General features: G+C 41.8%; 2 long non-coding RNA genes across 2 annotated transcripts; one reads left to right on the plus strand and one right to left on the minus strand.

Moving 5' to 3' along the window:
• Nucleotides 1-3,248: 3,248 nt before the first annotated feature.
• On the minus strand, nt 3,249-5,090 carry LOC119864002. Its single transcript, XR_005371922.1, has 2 exons — nt 4,984-5,090; nt 3,249-3,907 (listed from the first exon to the last, which is right to left on the minus strand). It is a non-coding gene; the product is annotated as an uncharacterized LOC119864002 (long non-coding RNA).
• Nucleotides 5,091-10,699: 5,609 nt separating this feature from the next.
• Nucleotides 10,700-12,826, plus strand: LOC119864001. Its single transcript, XR_005371923.1, has 2 exons — nt 10,700-10,869; nt 12,137-12,826. It is a non-coding gene; the product is annotated as an uncharacterized LOC119864001 (long non-coding RNA).
• The last annotated feature ends 10,320 nt before the right edge of the window (nt 12,827-23,146 follow it).

Below are 23,146 nucleotides of genomic sequence, written 5' to 3' on the forward strand. Positions count from 1 at the left end.
AGTTTTCAACTCCTTTGGTTAAATACTATAAAATTGGTTGATCATATGATAAGAGTACATTTACTTTTTTATAAGGAACCACTAAACCATCTTCCAAAATGGCTGTACCATCTTGCATTCATACCAGCAATAAATGAGAGTTCCTGTTGCTGCATCTCTTTATCTGTATTTGGTGTTGCCAGTGTACCAGATTTTGGGCATTCTAATAGGTGTACAGTGGTATCCCATTGTTTTAATTTGTATTCCCCTGAGGACATATGATGTGGAGTATCTTTTCACATGCTTATTAGTTATGTATACCTTCATTGGTGAGGTGTTTGGTAAGGTCTATTGTCCTTTTTTTTTTTTTAAGCTAAGTTGTTTGCTGTCTTATTGTTGAGTTTTAAGAGTTATTTATATGTTTTGAATAATAGTCCTTCATCATATGTGTCTTTTTCAAGTATTTTCTCATAGTCTGTGATTTGTTTTATCACTTTCTTAACTTTGTCTTTTGCAGAGCAAAAAGCTTTTAATTTAATCAAGGCTAGCTTATCACTTATTTTTTTCCTGTATTGTAGCTTTAGTGTTGTTTCTAAAAAGTCATCACCTTAGGATGACTGGATGGCTCAGTTGTTGAGCGTCTGCCTTTGGCTCAGGGCATGGTCTCGGGGTCCTGGGATGGAGTCCCACATTGGGCTTCCCCCCAGGAGCCTGCTTCTCCCTCTGCCTATGTCTCTGCCTCTCTTTCTGTGCTTCTCATGAATAAAATAAAATCTTTTTTAATATAAATAAAAAATAAAATAAAATAAAAAGTAATCACCAAACCCGGGTTAGTTTAGGTCTTCTTCAATAGTTATCTTCCAGGAGTTTTATAATGCTTGATTTTACATTTAGGTCTGTAATCCATTCTGAGCTAATTTTTATGAAAGCTATAAGGTTTGTGTCTAGATTGATTTTTTTCTTTTTGCTTGTAGATACCCCCTTTTTCCAGCATTACTTGTTGAAAAGACCACTTTTGTTTCATTATATTACTTTTGCTCTTTTGTCAAAGCTCAATTGACTATATTTCTGGGTGTCTGTTCTGTTCTATTGATCTATTATCCACTATTTTCTTAATGTCAAATAGTCATGATTATGTAGCTTTATAGTAAGTCTTAAAGTTGGGTAGTGTCAGTCCTACAACTTTATTTTTTTCCTTTGATACTGTGTTGGCTATTCAGGATCTTTTGCCTTACCATATGAATTTTATAATCGGTTTCTTGATAACCAAAAAATAATTTGCTGGGATTTTGACTGAGAACACATTGAATCTACAGACCAAGTTGAGAAGAACTGACATCTTGACAATATTGATTCTTCTGATCCATGAACATGGAATACCATTCCATTTATTTAGTTCTGTTTGATTTTGTTCATCAGAGTTTAGTAGTTTTCCTCATATTTATCTTACACATATTTTGTCAGATTTATACCTAAGTATTTTATTGTGGAGTGGTGCTAATGTAAATGGTATTGCATTTTTAATTTCAAATTCTACTTGTTCACTGGTATATGGGAAAATGATAGATTCTTATGTATTAATCTTTGTATCCTTCAGTCTTGCTATAATTCCTTATTAGAGCCAGGAGGTTTTTTGTTAATTTTTTTCAGATTTTCTATGTAGATTATCATATAATCTGCAAACAAAATAGTTTATTTCTTCCTTCCCAATCTGTATACTCTTAATTATCCTATTGTATTAACCAGAACTTCTAGTACTATGTTGAAAAGGAGTAGTGAGAGGGGACATCCTTGCCTTAAACCTGATCTTAGAGAAAAAGATTTGAATTTCTCATGACGTTATTTTTACTGCCTTCCATATTTTGAAATGGTGGTAATAATTCAAAATTATTCATTTATTACCAAGTATTAAAAGATTTTTAAAATTTTATTTGAGTATGGTTGACACACAATGTTACATTAGTTTTATGTTAAAATATCCATACTACCTAAAGCAGTCTACAGATTGAGTGCAATCCCTATCGAAACACCAACAACAGTCTTCACAAAACTAGAACAAATAATTATAAGATTTTTAGGGAACCACAAAAGCCCTGAATACCCAAGGCAATCTTGAGAAAGAAAAACAAAGCTGGAAGTATTACAATTCCAGATTTCAAGATATACTGCAAAGTTGTAGTAATCAAAACAGTATGAGACTGGCACAAAAACAGACACATAGATACATGGAATAGAATAGAGAGCCTAGAATTAAACCCTAGCTTATACGATCAATTATTCTTTGACAAAGGAGGCAAGAATGTACAATATGGATAAAAGACAGTCTTTTCAATAAATAGTGCTGGGAAAACTGAATAGCTACATATAAAAGGATGAAATTGGACCACTTTCTAACACCATACACAAAAATAAACTCAAAACAGACTAAAGACAGAGGCATCTGGGTGGCTCAGTCCGTTAAGCATCCGACTCATGGTGTCTGCTTGGGTTCTGATCTGAGTGGTGATTATCAAGCCCCGTGTCAGGCTCTGCACTGAGTGTGAAATCTGATGAAGTTTCCCTCTCCTTCTCCCTCTAACCTTCTCCTCTCTGCACTCGTGTGCTCTCTCTCTCTCTAAAACAAATAATTTTTAAACATGAACTAAGGACATAAATGTGAGACCAGAAAACATACAAATCCTAGAAGATAACACAGATAATCATTTCTCTGACATTGACCATAGCAACATTTTTCTAGATGCATCTCCTAAGGCAAGGGAAACAAAAGCAAAATACTATTGGGACTACATCAAGCTTTTGCACAAAAAGAGAAACAATTAACAAAATAAAAAAGCAATCTACTGAATGAAAGAACATATATGAGAGAAGAAACGATGTTTTTGATAAGGGGTTAATATCCAAAATATATAAGAAATTTGTACAACTCAACATTAGAAAAAAACAGTTTGATTTAAAAATGGGCAGAGAACATGAATCGACACTTTTCTAAAGAAGGCATACAGTTAGCCAACAGACACAAGAAAACATCACTATCAGAGAGACCTGCCCATGCTCTCTCTCTGTCTTTCCAATTAGTAAATAAAGTCTTTCAAAAAAGTAAAAGTGAAAACAAAGAATTAGGGAAGATTGCAAACATAGAAAAGCATTAAAAATGTCCCTCCTGTAGTTGACCCTGTTCTCTGTCTATTGATGCCTCTGAAGCCACCAGGAGAGAACAGAGGAGAGAACAATGATGACAAAAACAGGAAATGAAATCACTCTATGCCAAGTTACTGAACAGATTCTGTTTTATTGTTTCAATTCAACAGAATGCAATAATAGAAGTTGCAGAGGGACATGAGGTCTATGCTTTGGGATTCCCAGGGCAGCCACTGATAGGTGGAATGAGGTCAGGATATGAATTGTAGAGAAACATTTTCGGCTTCTGGAAACCACTGTTGAGGGATCCTCTGGCCAGAGCTCAAAGGTTTACTCAGATCTCTCCACCATTCAGGGAGGTCAGGAGAAGAGGGGGTCAGGGTTGACTTCAGCAGCAGCCTCCAGATGACTGACTGCTGCCCCCTCCACAGCAGCCCGAGCCCCCCGAGGGCTGACTGCAACAACCAGAGCCCCCCGAGGGCTGGCTGCAGCAGCCTGAGCTCTGGTGTCTCTGGCGGTGGGACCTGTGTCGCCTGTGGTGGCTCAGGCAGCAGCCACCACCCCCAGAGCTGGAGCCACAGCAGCCGCCACCCCCAGAGCTGGAGCCACAGAAGCCGCCACCCCCAGAGCTGGAGCCACAGCAGCCCCCAGAGCTGACACTGCAGCAAGAAGAGACTGGGGGGCACTTTGGAGGACACTTGGGGGGGCACTTGGGGGCGGGGCACTTGGGAGGGGGCTGGCACTGCTGCTGGTTCTGCTGGCAGGACATCTCAGTGGGCAGGGTCAGGACCTGAGGGAGAGTCACACAGTGAGTCAGACCCAGGACACAGAGCCCCCCCTGCCCCACCCCTTCCTGCTCTCAGTATCATTTCTAGTGCCTTTATTTGATGAACTGTTTAAATGGAGTCCTTGATAATTCCACCCTGGAAGTTTCATTATTTCTAATACTTAGGCATATTCTCTCCCACTATGTCCTTTGCATCTCACAATTTCTATTTTAAGGTAGGCAGGGATTATTCTGTCTTTCAAAAGAAGGAGATGGAGGCAAAACCAGTATGAAACAAAATCTATCATGATTAATTATCTGGTAATTGAAGGTGGTAATTTTTTCTATCTTGTCAACCAGAACTCTCAAACTGGCCAGCCTGGAAACCAGATCAGAATGTAAGTATTCTCTCAAAGAAAGAAAATTAGGAACTGTTACTTCCTAGATCATTTTGTTCTAGGACATGTAGATAGAAATAGATGGTCTGGTAGGCTGGCTGTTCCCACATGCATACTTTCTTACTGCGGCAGCTCAAGAATGGTATGTTTGTGCAGGTAGGGGATCCGAGTTCGGACACCCCAGCTGCAGTGTGATACCCTGCCATTTCTAGCACACCTGAAGCCTCATCCTGTATCTTAGCACAGTGATTCTGATCTTGGTGTCTCTGACTTCCTCAACAGACACCCAATTCCATTTCAGATCCATAGATATGTGGGATTCAGAGCTACCCAAAGCATCCTCAGATTAATTCTTTCTCTGTTGGTTGAGAATTACCGGCTCATCTTGGCAAAGATGGTCACAATTTATGATTTTACTCTCAAATGTAACATCTTGTTAAAGCTGTTCTAGCAGAGCCTGATGGCCAGTGCTTCTATTCCCTCTGACCTGAGAACCTTGACAGCTAGAGCTCAGTTTGGTACAACACAGAGGCACTGCTGTCCACTCTTCTCTCAGGGACTCAGCAGTGTACTCTCCCATCCATGTTTTCCTTTAGTCTTCACGAGGCCTCTCTCCCCCTCCCCACATGGCCTCCAGCCCCCAAGACCCTCTCTCACTTGCCCCTCTGCTCTGGTCTAAGCTCCCTCCCAAGAGATACTTACCAGTGCAGTAAGTCTGTAAGCACCTCAGGAGAGGAGTGTATGGAGCCACTCTGACCCTGAGGCCCTTTTATCCTGGCTTTAGGCTCTGTCCCAGCCTGTGAGACAGGACCTGAGCATGACAGTACTGCCTCATGCCACCCACATGGTCCTGTGACCTGTGACTGGTAGTGACTGGCAGCCGCTCCCTGCCTCCCTCTATGGGAACCCAAGGTAGCTGCTCCCCACTTGGAATAGAACTACTTAGAAAATGTGGCAGGGGAGAAAAACTGCAAACTTCCCCCACCTTACTCTCCCGCTGTTCCTATAAGATACCTTCCTGGCTCAGTTTTGGAGCGTGAGTTCCCAATGTCTCTTTTCTTGCCCCTCAAATCTTAATTCAATGTTTTAATCTGGTTTAAACCACGTTTCATAGAATCCTCCAATTCTTTATCATCTTATACGTGAGTGTGTGTGTGCACACATGTATGTGTGCTAGAGCAACCAAGAAACTGCTTGAGGAATCAGACCCTGGTTCTGCCACCTATTACCTGCGTGGCCTTCTGAAAAATACCTCATCCTTCTTGTCCTCAGTTTTGTCCATCTACAATAAAGATAATATAAAAATAACTTTTGGGGGCATGTGTGAGAGAACCAATGAGCTAATGCAAAGAAAATTTCTGGTAGAGAGTTTGTAACATGCCATATTTTTAAACAAATGCCAACACATTTTTTTTTTTTAATTATAACTGTTTTCTAAGGAGAGTGAATCTGGTTAGAAAATATAAGACTTTTCTCTTTTGTTGAAATTGTTGGTAGGTTTTAGGAAGATAGTATGAAACAGGAATGAAGTTTTATAGATAAGGGAGAGAGAAAAGATCTGGTCTACCAGTGAGACTGAGAATTCAGAATTTCCAGGGGTCCTGTGGGAAGGCTGAAGTGAAGTCCACAGATGAGAAAGAGGAAAGGCAGCAAGGAAACAGTGAGACTGTGTAAGGCTGGGCATTGCCCAGCATAAAGCAGCCAATGGAAAGATACCTGTATTGGAATGGAGGCCAAAGTATGTTTAAGAACAGGCATAATTAAGACAACACATGATTTTTTGCCTCTTTCTGTTTTCTAAGCTTCTCCCAACTCCTAGTCTCTAAGGCCTTAATTCAGTTATATGAACACAGACTTTTCTTGAAAGTAGTACTGGTATTTTCACATTTTTAGGGGATAAAGGAAAGAGTCAGAGTTCACATCTGGGTTGATAGTAAGTCAGAAAAAGAGCCCTATCTATGACGGTGCAAGGTTATTAAATAACTAAACCACTTATCAGATGAAAAAGAATCAGAGCCAGAGAGACTGTGTGAGGGAAGTCTACTGCCTCCAGGCATGGGAAGAACTCTGGGATTTCCCAGATCCTCAATGGATGTTAATTCCATAACACCCAGGTCACTTGGTGTGGTATGAACCCTACTAGTATGTGGTTGAGGCATGTGTGTGTGCGCGCGCGCACGTGTGTGTGTACATGTGTGTGTCTATATGTACTTCTACTTAGAGATATTACAGAGACTATGAGAGAGACCACATATGTGACTATGTGTATGTGGGTGTGGGTGTGCACAAATACACATCTGTATATCTTACCATGTTTCTTTTAGCCTCTAGTAGCCCCTGGTGTCCAGCCTTCCCTGAATTGTTCTGCCTCTTGCCTATCATATTTCCTCTTTGTTCTGCTCCTCCTTGGCTTTCAATTCCTCATTGATTGCTATTTGTTGGATTCTAGCCCTCTCCATCAAGAGTATTTACCCCAGATCATTAAGGATGTTTCTTCTTGGGGTCCCTGTGTCCACGATGGGCTCCAGTCTCTACTGACTGATGGTTGAAGCCTTTTGCGGTAGTATCCTTACTACATCTCCAGTTTAGGCTTTGCTACCTCTTTTTAGCAAAGTTCTTTTTAAGCTAACATGGCCTATTTTCTCTACTTTGAATTTATTCTCCCTGTTAACCCTCCATGCTTTGTTCCATGATCTATGTACTTCTAAAACTGTGCTGTTTAAATGTAACTTGCTGTGGTATCCTGTGTGAGTCTTCTCTCAAATACACTTATAACAAACTCTCCTTGAAAATGAATGGAAAATATCAGAGAGGGAGACAGAACACGAGAGACTCCTAACTCTGGGAAACGAACAAGGGGTGGTGGAAGGGGTGGTGGGCAGGGGATGGGGGTGACTGGGTAACGGGCACTGAGGGGGGCACTTGATGGGATGAGCACTGGGTGTTATGCTATATGTTGGCAAATCGAACTCCAATAAAAAATAATACAAAAAAAAACCCCAAACAAACTCTCTTGAATCCCAGCTTGGGTCTTATATTTCTATATTCCTCATCAGCTCTAATACGGCACTATGCATTCCATGGATACTGAGTTCAAAAATCCATTCATTAATACTAGCACTAACTTTACTTTGATTGTGACTTAAGCCGTTATCATCAGGATTCTCACTGAGATATTCACATTACTGTGTCCTAGCCTTATCACCTTGCAGAAATCTGCCAGCAAATTATCTGGGTGTGGGTCATATCGTTTCAAAGAATGTATTTAATGTGAGTGTGATTAAGATATTAATTGCTGGTTCACATAGGGAGTTCTGATTCAGGAACCCAACTCATCCATTCCAAGCATGATGAGACTTGTAAGCTATTCTGTCAGTGTCCTGACCCCACAAAGATCAGCACCCAAAACATCAGGCTGACTTGGGCTTAGGTGAAAAGATAACAGCATGATGTAACATTGAGGACTGGCACTAGATCTCAAGGGATTTATATAAACAATGGGTACTAGCAAAGGATGAATTTTCTGAGACAGTGTATTTCTTATGTTGTCAGGCTCTCATAATCTCAGGAGATAGGAAGGAAGAATGTTGAGACCTGGTAAGAATTAATTCAGCCTCAGTGTTCTTGAGCCAGCAACTATAAGTCTCTATAGTACAAACAATAAGTCAATATTCCAAAATTACTAAAATACGCTCCTAACTGTTCCTTTATAATAGGTAAACTATTTTAAGCATGGCAAAAAATATTGACAAATTTCATCACATAGGAAAAAATTCTGTATGACAGAACACATCATTTTTTAAAATTATGGAAACATTGATCAAATAAGGAAAAAATAAAATCTATAGGTCAGTAATGGAATTAAAATTCATAATAAACAGTAAGTTCTTACAATTTTAAAGAAAATAAATAAAACGATCTACAAAGCAACGAGCTAAGCATAGGAACAAATAGCTTAGAAAGAAATATAAGTGACTACTAGATTTTGAAACATATTGTTTTATGTTTGTGCATACAAATAACCAAAGAACTACATATAAAACAAGGATGACTTTCCAGTAATGAGTTCTGGTTAGATTTATTCCTTTATACTGAACTGGAAAAGACTTAGGATGGATAACAAAGTTCACTATTGCTGATCAGAAATAGGTCTTGGTGTTTTTGGAAATATAAATTGCCATAACCATCTGGATGGAAATTTGATGATTCATTTTCAACACATAATTGTTGTGTATATAAATTAAAATTTTAAATAAGCCTACTGTAAAATGAGCATAATTGCTTTAATATAGCAATTGAGCTTCTAAGAATGTAACCCAAGGAGAAAGAAAAGATTTGATAAAGAAAATCATGTAAGGGACTCCTGGGTGGCTCAGCACTTGAGTGTCTGCCTTCGGGTCAGGTCGTGATATGGGGTCCTGGGATTGAGTCCCACATCAGGCAGGCTCCCTGCGAGGAGCCTGCTTTCCCCTCTGCCTGTGTCTCTGCCTTCCTCTCTCTGTCTTTCATGAATAAATAAATGCATGAAATTTCCTTAAAAAAAAAAAAGGAAAGAAAATCACGTGAATAAGAATGATTACAAGAAATAAAAATAATACTAAGAGTTAGAAAAGTTCCAAGATATAAGATCAGAATACAGAATAAATTAGATTTATATTAATAGAAATAAAAGATCCAAAATTACAATTTTTAGAAGTTGCTATTTAAAATAGCAAAAATTATAGTATCTAAAATATTAATGTAAAATATTTTTGATAAAATAAGGAGTCTTTACTGAAAGGCATTGCAGAATATCAAAATAGAGATATATCATATTCTTGAATGGCTCAAAAGGAAAATCATGAAAAATATCTGACAATCCTTCACATATCAATGCATATATTTAGCAATATTTCTATCAAAATTCTAAAGATGTTTTCTTTTCCTTTATTTTCATTTGTGACAAGTGACAAGCTGCCTCTAAATTTTATATGAAAGAGCAAAGGTCTGGTAATCACCAAGATAATCTTAAAGAGGGGAACAAAGTTATGGAACCTATGTGATATCACAATAGATTACACACCTATAGTAATTAAGGCAGCAGGATATTCTCACTGGGACAAACAAATTGGCAGTGAAAAGAATGATCAGGCCAACTATAGAGCTGTACAAATGTGGAAACTCAGTTATGATTGAGGAGGTATTTCAAATTAGTGGGGAAAATAAAATATTTGATTATCATAGACAACTGATTTTTCATTTGGAAAAAAATGTTAAAAAATATAAAATGTACAAAAATTCCATTCTTAGTTAAAAAAAGCCCTTAATTTTAAAAAGAAAATGAGTTTTTACAGCTTTTTAAGGAAAACAAAATTCTGAACAGATTTCTGGGCTTACGGATGGTTGAGACTTCTTAGAGTCATGAAAAGTGCAAATAGCATTGTAAATGTTGCAGAGATAGAGCTATATTAAAAAGTGAAATATCTGCTCATCAAATGACACCATTAAAAAGCAAACAAGAAGAAAGATGTTCACAATTCATTTAATAATAGTGCCTTAGAAACCAGAATATTACAGATTCTAACAAAAAGAGACAAATGGAAAAATTTTTAAGAGAACAGATAATTCACAGAAAAGGAAACCAAAATGATCAACAAACATTAAAAGATGCTCATGATCATTACTAAGCAGAAAACACATATTAAAGGTACAAGTGTACATCAATTTATATACGTCAAATGGTAATAATTTAAGTTTAGCAACGATGTACAGAAAGAGTGATTCTTATAAACCCTAAGTAGAAACAGAAATTGAAAAGAGCAAATTTGAGGGATGGACATGATTGAAAATTCAACAGTTCTCACTTATAGATGCATACCCTGGAGAGTCTCTCCAACACATACCCATGCAGACATGCACACAAATCCCCATAGCTGCAATATTTATACAGCAAATAGTATAAACAACTTGAATGTCCGTCCAAAAGAGACAGGGTATCAAAATAACACTGTACTCATAAGATGGATACTATAAGGTTGTAAAAATGAATAAAATGACAGCTACACAGATCAACTTGAATAATCCACAAAAAGAATTTTAAAGAAGAGAGCAAGTTGCAGATGAATACCTCAAATATGATGCCATTTCTATAAAGTTGGAACCACGCACATTATAATAATAATGTGTCAGGATTACCAGGACAGAATAAAACATGAAGGAATATAGTAAGAACTTGGCTGGAACCCAGTTGTATGTAACCATTAAATTAACATTTGGGAGGAAAGAAAGGAAATTGGGGTCAGGGGTATGGGTTCCAAGAATGGGAGGCTAGAGTCCTGAGTGGCAGATGGTGGTAGGAATTCACTCTCAAACCCCATTTCTAAACAGCCCTATTACTACCCTGGGCCCTGTGGAAAGAGGCAGGAAGGAGATGCCAGTCGCTACCTGTCACAGGACCAAGTAGGTGGCAGAGGGCTGTCCCCTCATGCCCAGGTCCTATCTCACAGGCGAGGACAGAGCTCAAAGCCAAGATAAAAGGGCCTCAGAGAAGAACCCTTCCATGCACTCCTCTCCTGAGGTGCTGACAGATCCAGTACTGCCTGTGCACTGGTAAGTGTCCTCTGGGATGGAGAGCAGTTCCTTCCACAAAGGGAGCTCAAACCAGAGCAGGGGGTGGGGCAGGGCCTTTGCAGTGTGTGTGTGTGTGTGTGTGGTGGGTGAGAAGATGAAGTTGGGTTCATGTCACCAAGAAGTCTCAGGGACACTGAGGGAGGGGCAGGGAGCAAGGAAGCCTGGGAATATGAGCAGGAGGAACCATATGAGGGTGACAGTACTTTGGAGAAACCAACTGATCTGTAGTTGTTGGTCTCTGGTGGAAGGATTTGCAACATTGACCACTGTACCGACCTAAACTGTTGTCAGAAGAGGAGAAGTCAGAGCTGACTGATTTATTTTAAATACTGAGATTAAGGACTGCAGAGTTGAATAGGAACAATTCAAATCTTGATGATGAGTGTTAGTTTAAGGTGAGTGTCTGCAAGATGCCACAGCACCATACCCACTTAGGGACCTGGTGCAAGTCCCAGCTTACACTAAATTATCTTTTCCTCAGCTCTTTCAGCCAGTCAATCTCCAACGTCCTTTGCAGCTAGGAACATCTATGTCCCTACAGGACAAGGTTATCTAGAAAGTTCTCCAGAGGGAATGACTGGTTTCCCTAAGAAATAATTTCATTTCTAAACTGCTACCTAGATAAATTATTTCTGAGATTTTTATATAGATTAACTGTTCCAAGTGTTCTGCTGTAGAAAATTTCCTCTAGATGTTTGATTTTGAGAATGTTTCATAACATTTTTTGGCGGAAGTTCTCCACTTATATAACAGATGAAACAACTCATAACATTCGATTCAAAGAGATGATAGGAGAACATTTGCGGAACTATTAGAAATAATGAACTAGGAGGTAAAAATACTTGATTTCCTTTCTTTGAGAGAATACTTACATTGTGATCTGGTTTCCAGACTGGCCAGTTTGAGAGTTCTGGTTGACAAGATAGAAAAAATTACCACCTTCACTTACCAGATAATTAATCATGATAGATTTTGTTTCATACTGGTTTTGCCTCCATCTCCTTCTTTTGAAAGACAGAATAATCCCTGCCTACCTTAAAATAGAAATTGTGAGACACAAAGGACATAGTGGGAGAGAATATGCCTAAGTATTAGAAATAATGAAACTTCCAGGGTGGAATTATCAAGGACTCCATTTAAACAGTTCATCAAATAAAGGCACTAGAAATGATACTGAGAGCAGGAAGGGGTGGGGCAGGGGGGGCTCTGTGTCCTGGGTCTGACTCACTGTGTGACTCTCCCTCAGGTCCTGACCCTGCCCACTGAGATGTCCTGCCAGCAGAACCAGCAGCAGTGCCAGCCCCCTCCCAAGTGCCCCGCCCCCAAGTGCCCCCCCAAGTGTCCCCCAAAGTGCCCCCCAGTCTCTTCTTGCTGCAGTGTCAGCTCTGGGGGCTGCTGTGGCTCCAGCTCTGGGGGTGGAGGCTGCTGTGGCTCCAGCTCCGGGGGTGGTGGCTGCTGCCTGAGCCACCACAGGCGACACAGGTCCCACCGCCAGAGACACCAGAGCTCAGGCTGCTGCAGCCAGCCCTCGGGGGGCTCTGGTTGTTGCAGTCAGCCCTCAGGGGGCTCAGGCTGCTGTGGAGGGGGCAGCAGTCAGTCATCTGGAGGCTGCTGCTGAAGTGGACTCTGAGCCAAGAAGAACATACTTGGGGATAGCCAGTGGCCAAACCCTACCTCCTGCCTCTGCTCCAGCTCCCCCTGCTGGGTCAGCTCAAGTGCCTCGGGGTCTGAGTGCAGCCTTGAGCTCTGGCCCAGAGGATCCCTGTGCCCTGGTGTCCAGGAGCCAAAACCCCTTTCCTAAAAACCCATTTCCTCACCTCCCCCATATGTGTGGCTACCCTGGGAACCCAAAGCACAGACCCTGCACCCTTCTGTAGTGTACCTTGTTGTCAACCCAGCCTGATGTGCAACAATAAAACTAGAAATCTTCATTCCCTCTTGCCTCGATTGTTGTTTTCTATTCATTCCTACTTTATCTTTCTCATACTGGCCTCAACTTCTGCTTCCCCTGAGGCCTCGGTGTCTACAGAACTTACTCAGATTTGCCCCTTGGCACCACTAATGTCCTTAAGAGCAAAACCAATTTTTATTGGTTCAGAATCCAGTTCAGGAACCAACCTTGCCTTTAGTTGCCAGAATTTGTTAGTCCCCTCCCATCTGTGACATCTAGTCTTTTAACCTTTATGATTTGAAGATTTGGAACAGTTTTGGTTTTGGTGGAATGCCTGTCAATTTGGGTCTGTTTGATGTTTTCTTCCTGACTAGGTTCAGCCATACATTTTTGCAAGGAGTGTCCTCCTGAGGGCTGATACCATGCCTCATATGATATCCAGTTGTTGCATCCCTGGGTCGCTGAAAATTGAAATAGAGACATTTGGGAAAATCCTGATAAAGCCGAGACATTGAATTTCTAAATTCAATTCCATCAGGTTGTTGTTGTTGTTGTTTTGTTTTGTTTTGTTTTGTTGGTTTTCTTTGTTTTTTGCCAGTAGAAGTACCTTTTCATATCATCTGAGGAGGTTAACCACACATCTCCTGAGGAAGCTGAAAGGCTCCTGGAAGTGGCTGCCTTCCAGTGCACTGTTGGTTCTCTTCAGGTCCCATCCCACCATCTCTCTTTGCTTCTGGAAGCGCACCTCATCTCAAGGCCCCCTAGGCCCCAAAAGGTGAAGTACACCTTTTGTTGATAGGGGTGACCTATCAGCAGGTATGCTACACTCCAAAAGAGCTACATGAGTTTTTCCAATTTATACAGATATAAACCCAGGGAATATGTGTGTACTGCATATTAAGGGTATGAGATAATTGTGGAAGGGACATAAAGTTGGATCGAGCCAGATTTATTCCTATAGGTCTGCCAAGCAGATGTCCTAGACTCAAGGCTATGTAGTGTGGTGGCAGTGGTGATGGAGGGGGTTGACAGGGCTCTAACCGGGTGTTTGGTTGGTTGGCTGAATCATGGACCAGAAGGTGGCTGACACTAAATGAAGATGAAATGCCAGGACTTCCTTGGCATATTACAGAGGAAGGGGTCCAAAGGTTTATTGGAATGTTACAGCGGAGTTATCAGTTGGGATCTGCTCGTCTTCTCTGGAAGGGTCCATAGGACACATCTCTCCTGACTATGAGAAATAAATTTGTGAGGAGACCACAGCACCCTTGAAGAGCTAGCTGATAGTTCTTCTCTGTAGGTTAGAAACTACAGTGGAATCTGATGCCACTGAATTGGGAAACCTAAATGCAATAGGGATAACTGGACACCATTGGCAGCACTTAGGACCAAAGACAAAGCGGGTGTGGTTACTATCCTGGAGAGCAGGGTCAAAGCAGCAATCAGAACATTCTGGCTCACAGAGCTGTGGCTCTGGCCAGTTCATCATGGTGGTTTGGAAGTGAAATTGATGGGAACGGTATTAATTTCTTACTTGATAGGTATCAGAGGAAAAACTCTAAGTGAACGAAACTCTGAGCCGTAAAAAGAGAATAATGCTCCCTCAATCAATTCCCAACTTTGAGCTAGTTTATAGACACAGAACACCTTGAATGAAGGGGAGGATGGGTCCTCTGGAGGAAGAAACCCTTGTACTCTCCCAAAGACTTAAGCTACTAATATTTCCCCCGGCTTTCCCCAAAGGGAAACTTTTTGGCACTTTTTTCCAGGGAAATTGTGCACTGGGGAAAGAGAAAATAATCAGACTTTGGGGCTAACTGGACACTGGCTGTGGACTGACACTAATTCCAGGAGGCTCAAGACATCACTTTGCTCCACTCTGCTCCCTATTTGGTAGGACGGGAGCTTCTGGAGGTCAGGTGATCGATGGAGTTTTAGCTCAGTTTCATCTCTCAGTGGGCCCAGTGGGTCCTGAGCCCACCTCGTGGTTATTTCTCTGGCTCTAGAATGTGTGATAGTAACAGGACACACACAGCAACTGTCAGAATCCCCACATTGGTTCTCTGATCAGTGGAGTGAGGGCTATTGGGATGGGGAGGTCAACTAGGAGCCATTAGAACCGTTAGAACTGTCTCTACCCAGGAAAATGATAAATCAAAAGCAACACCACATCGCTGAAGGGACTGAAGAGATTAGTGATACTATAAATTTAATCTCAAGGATGCAGGGGTGCTGATTCCCACCACACGCCCATTTAACTCACCTATTTGGTTTGTGCAGAAAACAGATGGATCTTAGAGAATGAGGGTGGGTTATTGCAAGCTAAAGCCAGTGGTGACTCCACTTGTAGCTGCTTTACCGGATGCAGTTTCCTTCCTGGAGCAAGTTAGCACATGCCCTGGTAACTGACATGCAGCTAGTAATCTGGAAAATGTTTTGTTTTGTTTTTTCCTTCATATCTGTCAGTAGAGACCAGCTGAAGTCGTTTATTTTCAGTTGGAAAGGCCAGCAATATACCTTTACTGTGTCCCTCCTCAGGAGCAGGACAATTCTGCTGCCCTGTGTCATAATTTAGTTCTCAGGGATCTTGATGGTCCTTCCCTTTGACAAGTCATCACACTGATCCATTGCATCAATGATACTATGCTGATAGTACTTGGTAAGTAAGAAGCAGCAATTACTCTAGACTTACTGGCAAGGTATTTGCATGTCAGAGGGTAGGAAATAACTGACAAGAGGTCAGAGGAATTTCCAGGGGTCCAGTGGTACAGGGCACGTGGAGATATCCCTTCTAAAGTGACACAGAAGTAGTTGCATCTGGCCCCTCCAGCAATAAAACATGAGGCACAACACCTAGCATGCCTCCTTGGATTCTGGAGGTAACAGAGCCTTCATCTGGGTTGTGCTACTCTAGCCCATCGACTGGGTAACTCCAACCCTACTTGTTTTGAAAGGGGTCCAGAATAGGAGAAGGCGCCAGGAGACAGCGCGATTCCACTGAACAGGAAGTGAAGACTGCCACCTGGTACTAGGCCTCCTCATGACTCGGAATCAACAGGCACGGAAGGTAGTTACTGAGCTCAGTGGAGTGATTGATCCTGATTTTCACAGAGAAAATTAAACTGCTCCTCACAGTGGAGGTGAAGAAGAGTCTGTGTGGAACACAGGAGACCCCTAGGGCGACGCTTGGTTCTGCCTCACCCTTGGATTAAAGTCCGTGGAAAACGTAAGAACCCAGTTCCAATAGGACTATTCATGGCCCAGACCCTTCAGGAATGAGTATTGGATCACCTCACCAGCTAGAAAAGAATCACGGCCACAACCAGGAGTATTCTTACTAAGAGCACTTCCTTCCTTTGTTATGAATGTGTGTGTGTGTGTGTGTGTGAGTGGAAACCCTTGGTTTCCTCCCATATCATATGACATAAGATGTATTGACTGACGTATTTCAGTGTTGTTCAACATCACACAATAGAAGTGAAGCTAAGGATATTAAGGAGAAAGATCAACATCATTCAAGGACTTTATACCCTTTTCTGGAGAAAGGGTTTTTGCATTATCTGCTATACACAGCCTGACTGCATCACATTAGCTGGAAGTGTGGCCTGGTCTTTGTCTTATTTGGAGGCTAAATATTGTTGTTGTTGTTGTTTTTTATAAATTTATTTTTATTGGTGTTCAATTTGTCAACATACAGAATAACACCCAGTGCTCATCCCGTCAAGTGCCCCCCTCAGTGCCCGCCACCCAGTAACCCCCATCCCCCGCCCACCTCCCCTTCCACCACCCCTAGTTTGTTTCCCAGAGTTAGATTCTTTCATGTTCTGTCTCCCTTTCTGATATTTCCCACTCATTTTTTCTCCTTTCCATTTATTCCCTTTCACTATTTTTTATATTCCCCAAATGAATGAGACCATATACTGTTTGTCCTTCTCCGATTGGCTTATTTCACTCAGCATAATACCCTCCAGTTCCATCCACGATGAAGCAAATGGTGGGTATTTGTCGTTTCTAATGGCTGAGGAATATTCCATGTATACATAAACCACATCTCCTTTATCCATTCATCTTTCAATGGACACGGAGGCTCCTTCCACAGTTTGGCTATTGTGGACATTGTTGCTAGAAACATCGGGGTGCAGGTGTCCCGGCGTTTTCATTGCATCTGCATCCTTGGGGTAAATCCCCAGCAGTGCAATTGCTGGGTCATAGGGCAGATCTATTTTTAACTCTTTGAGGAACCTCCACACAGTTTTCCAGAGTGGCTGCACCAGTTCACATTCCCACCAACAGTGCAAGAGGGTTCCCCTTTCTCCAAATCCTCTCCAACATTTGTGGTTTCCTGTCTTGTTGATTTTCCCCATTCTCACTGGTGTGAGGTGGTATCTCACTGTGGTTTGGATTTGTATTTCCCTGATGGCAAGTGATGCAGAGCATTTTCTCATGTGCATGTTGGCCATGTCTATGTCTTCCTCGGTGAAGTTTCTGTTTATGTCGTTTGCCCATTTCATGATTGGATTGTTTGTTTCTTTGCTGTTGAGTTTAATAAGTTCTTTATAGATCTTGGACACTAGCCCTTATCTGATATGTCATTAGCAAATATCTTCTCCCATCCTGTAGGTTGTCCTTTAGTTTTGTTGACTGTATCCTTTGCTGTGCAAAAGCTTCTTATCTTGATGAAGTCCCAATAGTTCATTTCTGCTTTTGTTTCTTTTGCCTTCGTGGATGTATCTTGCAAGAAGTTACTGTGGCCGAGTTCAAAAAGTGTATTGCCTGTGTTCTCCTCTAGGATTTTGATGGAATCTTGTCTCCCATTTAGATCTTTCATCCATTTTGAGTTTATCATTGTGTATGGTGAAAGAGAGCGGTCTAGTTTCATTCTTCTGCGTGTGGATGTCCAATTTTCCCAGCACCATTTATTGACGAGACTGTCTTTCTTCCAGTGGAGAGTCTTTCCTCCTTCATCGAATATTAGTTGACATAAAGTTCAGGGTCCACTTCTGGGTTCTCTATTCTGTTCCATTGATCTATGTGTCTGTTTTTGTGCCAGTACCACACTGTCTTGATGACCACAGCTTTGTAGTACAACCTGAAATCTGGCATTTTGATGCCCCCAGATATGGTTTTCTTTTTTATAATTCCCCTGGCTATTCGGGGTCTTTTCTGATTCCACACAAATCTTAAAATGATTTGTTCCAACTCTCTGAAGAAAGTCCATGGTATTTTGATAGGGGTTTCATTAAACGTGTAAATTGCCCTGGGTAACATTGACATTTTCACAATATTAATTTTTTCAATCCATAAGCCTGGAATATTTTTCCATCTCTTGTGTCTTCCTCCATTTCCTTCAGAAGTGTTCTGTAGTTTTTAGGGTATAGATCCTTTACCTCTTTGGTTAGGTATTCCTAGGTATCTTATGCTTTTGGGTGCAATTGTAAATGGGATTGACTCTTTAATTTCTCTTTCTTCAGTCTCATTGTTAGTGTATAGAAATGTCACTGACTTCTGGATATTGATTTTGTATCCTGCCACACTGCCAAATTACTGTATGAGTTCCAGCAATCTTGGGGTGGGTCTTTTGGGTTTTCTATGTAGAGTATCATGTCATTGGCAAAGAGGGAGAGTTTGACTTCTTCTTTGCCAATTTGAATGCCTTTAGTGTCTTTTTGTTTTCTGATTGCTGAGGCTAGGACTTCCAGTACTATGTTGAATAGCAGTGGTGAGAGTGGACATCCCTGTCTTGTTCCTGATCTTAGGGGAAAGGCTCCCAGTGCTTCCCCATTGAGAATGATATTTGCTGTGGGCTTTTCGTAGATGGCTTTTAAGATGCTGAGGAATGTTCCCTCTATCCCTACACTCTGAAGAGTTTTGATCAGGAATGGATGCTGTATTTTGTCAAATGCTTTCTCTGCATCTAATGAGAGGATCATATGGTTCTTGTTTTTTCTCTTGCTGAAATGATGAATCACATTGATTGTTTTACGAGTGTTGAACCAGCCTTGTGTCCCGGGGATAAATCCTACGTGGTCTTGGTGAATAATTTTCTTAATGTACTGTTGGATCCTATTGGCTAGTATCTTGTTGAGAATTTTTGCATCCATGTTCATCAGGGATATTGGTCTGATATTGGTCTCCTTTTTGGTGGGGGTCTTTGTCTGGTTTTGGAATTAAGGTGATGCTGGCCTCATAGAACGAATTTGGAAGTACTCCATCTCTTTCTATCTTTCCAAACAGCTTTGTAGAATAGGTATGGTTTCTTCTTAAACGCTTGATAGAATTCCCTTGGGAAGCCATCTGGCCCTGGACTCTTGTGTCTTGGAGGTTTTTGATGACTGCTTCAGTTTCCTCCCTGGTTATTGGGCCGTTCAGGTTTTCTGTTTCTTCTTCCTGTTCCAGTTTTGGTAGTTTGTGGCTTTCCACAATGCGTCCATTTCTTCTAGATTGCCTAATTTATTGGCGTATAGCTGTTCATAATATGTTTTTAAAATCGTTTGTATTTCCTTGGTGTTGGTAGTGATCTCTCCTTTCTCATTCATGATTTTAGTAATTTGAGTCTTCTCTCTCTTCTTTTTAATAAGGCTGGCTGATGGTTTATCTATCTTATTAATTCTTTCAAAGAACCAACTCCTGGTTCTGTTGATCTGTTCCACAGTTCTTCTGGTCTCGATTTCATTGAGTTCTGCTCGAATCTTTATTAACTCTCTTCTTCTGCTGGGTGTAGGACCTATTTGCTGTTTTTTCTCTAGATCCTTAGGTGTAAGGTTAGCTTTTGTATTTGAGTTCTTTCCAGTTTTTGAATGGATGCTTGTATTCCATGTATTTCCCCCTTAGGACTGCTTTTGCTGCATCCCAAAGATTTTGAATGGTGCTATCTTCATTCTTATAGTTTCCATGAATCTTTGTAATTCTTCCTTAATTTCCTGGTTGACCCTTTCATCTTTCAGCAGGATGGTCCGTAACCTCCACGTGTTTGAAGTGCTTCCAAAATTCTTGTTGTGATTTAGTTCTAATTTCAAGGCATTATGCTCTGAGAATATGCAGGGGATGATCCCAATCTTTTGGTATCAGTTCAGACCCGATTTGTGACCCAGTATGTGGTCTATCCTGGAGAAAGTTCCATGTGCACTTGAGAAGAATGTGTATTCATTTGCGTTTGGACGTAGAGTTCTGTAGGTATCTGTGAAATCCATCTGGTCCAGTGTATCATTTAAAGCTCTCGTTTCTTTGGAGATGATGTGCTTAGAAGACCTACTGAGTGTAGAAAGCGCTGGATTGAAGTCAGCAAGAATAAGTGTATTATTATCTAAGTATGTCTTAACTTCGGTTATTAATTGATTGATATATTTGGCAGCTCCCACATTCGGGGCATATATATTGAGGATTGTTAAGTCCTCTTGTCGGATAGATCCTTTAAGTATGAGATAGTGTCCCTCTTCATCTCTCACTACAGTCTTCGGGGTAAATTTTAGTTTATCTGATATAAGGATGGCTACCCCTGCTTTCTTTGAGGACCATTTGAATGGTACATGGTTCTCCAACCTTTTATTTTCAGGCTGTAGGTGTCCTTCTGTCTAAAGTGAGTCTTTTGTAGACAGTAAATGGATGTGTCCTGCTTTTTTATCCAGTCTGACTCCCTGCGCCTTTTGACGGGTTCATTAAGCCCATTCACGTTCAGAGTTACTATTGAAAGATATGGGTTTAGTGTCATCATGATACCTAATCAGTCTCTGTTTTTGTGGATTATTCCATTGGACTTCTTATTGAAGGGGAATTTTAAGAGTCTCCCTTAAAATTTCTTGCAGAGCTGGTTTGGTGGTCACATATTTTTTGAGTTTCTGCCTGTCTTGGAAGCTCTTTATCTCTCCTAGTCTGAATTAGAGCCTTGGTGGATAAAGTATTCTTGGCTGCATGTTTTTCTTATTTAGGACCCTGAATATATCCTGCCAGCCCTTTCTGGCTTGCCAAGGCTCTGTGGAGAGGTCTGCTGTTACCCTGATACTCCTCCCCATAAAAGTCAGGGATTTCTTGTCTCTTGCTGTTTTAAAGATCTTCTCTTTATCTTTGGAATTTGCAAGTTTCACTATTAAATGTCGAGGTGTTGAGCGGTGTTTTTATTGATTTTAGGGGGGAATCTCTCTATTTCTGGGATCTGAGTGCCTGTTTCCCTTCCCAGATTAGGAAAGTTTTCAGCTATGATTTATTCAAATCCATATTCTGGACCCTCTGTCCCTTTCAGTGCCCTCGGGAACCCCAATTAAACGTAGATTTTTCTTCCTCAGCTTGTCACTTATTTCCCTTAATCTAGCCTCATGATCTTTTAATCGTTTGTCATTTTTTTCCTCAGTTTCCCTCTTTGCCATCAACTTGTCTACTATGTCACTCACTCGTTCTTCCAACTCCACTAACCCTCGTCGTTAGGATCTCTAGTTTGGATTGCATCTCATTTAATTGATTTTTAATTTCTGCATGATTAGATCTAAATTCTGCAGTCATGAAGTCTCTTGAGTCCTTTATGCTTTTTTCTAGAGCCCACCAGTAGCTTTATAATAGTGCTTCTAAACTGGCTTTCTGACATTGAATTGTAATCCAGATTTTGTAACTCTGTGGGAGAGAGGACTGTTTCTGATTCTTTCTTTTGACTTGAGGTTTTCCTTCTAGTCATTTTGCTCAGTGCAGAGTAGCCAAAAACAAGTTGTATTGGGAAAAGGAGAAAAAGAGAGAAGAGAAAAAGGAAAAAAAGAAAAAAGAAAAAAAGAAGAAAGAAAGAGGAAAAAAAAAGAGAAGAAAAGAAGAAAAAAGGGGGGGAAGCAAACAGAAATCAAAAAAACAAAAAATAAGGGGGAATATACTCTGATTCTGTATACTGTAAATCCCTCCACTTCCCCTGGAACTTTCCAGTGCTGCTTGGTCAATAATTTGTTTTTCTCCTGTCCTCTAGCTGGTCTTCTGCGGAAGGGGGCTGCTGTGCTGATTTTCAGGTGTTAGCACTTGGGGGAGCTGCTCAGCTCCCTGCCTGGTGCAGGGCTCAGTGAGTGATGTTTAACCTGTTTGTCCGATGAGGCCACCGTGAGGCTCAGTGGGGGCTTTTTACCCTGTGAGGCCCCAGGAGGAACAACCACAGTGGCAGCGGCCAGCTCTGGAGCCCTGGAGTCAGCTCCGGCAGTAACTAAAGAGCTCTCAGTCCACCGGGCCTGGATGCTATGGGGGTGGGGGCCGCTGATCTGCACAGCTGGTGGCAGGAGCGTCCTTGCTGCCCTGGGCCCTCCTGGCCTCTGCCTGTCCCTGGGGAGCGCTGGATCCTGGGCTGTGTCCCAGTGCCCTGTGCTCCCGGGCCTGCGCTGGTGGAATCGCGCTCCTGGCGGCGCAGCCCCATCCGCACGGAGCCTCTGCCAGAGCCCCTCTGAGGTGCTCCCGGGTCCAGCCGTGCGCGCTGCAGCACTTTAGGGAGCTCGGCTGCCGGGGTGTGGCGCACTCTCCCCGGAACACAGGTGTCTGTTAGTGTCCCCGGGAGCCCGAGGGCATCCCCGCCCTCCTGGGTACAGCTCTAACTCCCTGCAGGCCCCTTTCCGCCGGGAAGGTTGGTGCAGCTCCTGCTTCTCTGGGAAGGGGCTCTCCTGTCCTGGGGACACTCGCCCCGACCTTAGCCCGGCTCCTCGCGGGGCCCCTCCCCCTTGGATGCCTTTTGTTTCTTTATTTCTTTTTCCCCCCGTCTTCCTACCTTGATAGAAGCGCGAAGTCTTCTCACTGTAGCATTCCAGCCCTTCTCTCTTTAAATCCCAGGCCGAATTCATAGATTTTCAGGATGATTTGAAGGTTATCTAGGTAATGTGGTGGGGACAGGTGACTTGGGGACTTTACTCTTCAGCCATCTTGCCCCACCCTCTTCCCTAAATATTGTTTAAGGAGGTATATATGGGTGCCAGGTTGACAAGGAGTGAACTGGGATGGTTAATTTTATGTGTGACCTTGGCTAGGCCATGGCACCCAGATTTTAAATCTGACACTCAATCTCGATGTTGCTGTGAAGGTTTTTTTTATGTTTCTTTTTTGTTTTGTTTTGTTTAATGTGTGATAACCTTAAATCAGTTGACTTCAGGTAAAACAGATAACCCTCCATAATGTGGATGGACCTCCACCAGTCAGTTGAAAGAATTAGGAAAAAAGACTGAGGGCTGCCCAGGAAGAAGGACTTCTGCCTGCCGCTGCCTTCCGTCTGGCGGCTGTAATGTCAACGCTTCCTGGGTCTCTAGCCTGCCAGCCTGCTCTGCAGTTTTCCAACTTGCCAATACCCACAACTGGGTGAGCAACTCCTTCAAACAAATCTCTCTGGCTATGTGCACACATCTTACTGGTTCTGTTTCTCTG

The sequence above is a fragment of the Canis lupus genome, chromosome 17 (assembly GCF_011100685.1).
Source record: "Canis lupus familiaris isolate Mischka breed German Shepherd chromosome 17, alternate assembly UU_Cfam_GSD_1.0, whole genome shotgun sequence".
NCBI lineage: Eukaryota > Metazoa > Chordata > Mammalia > Carnivora > Canidae > Canis > Canis lupus.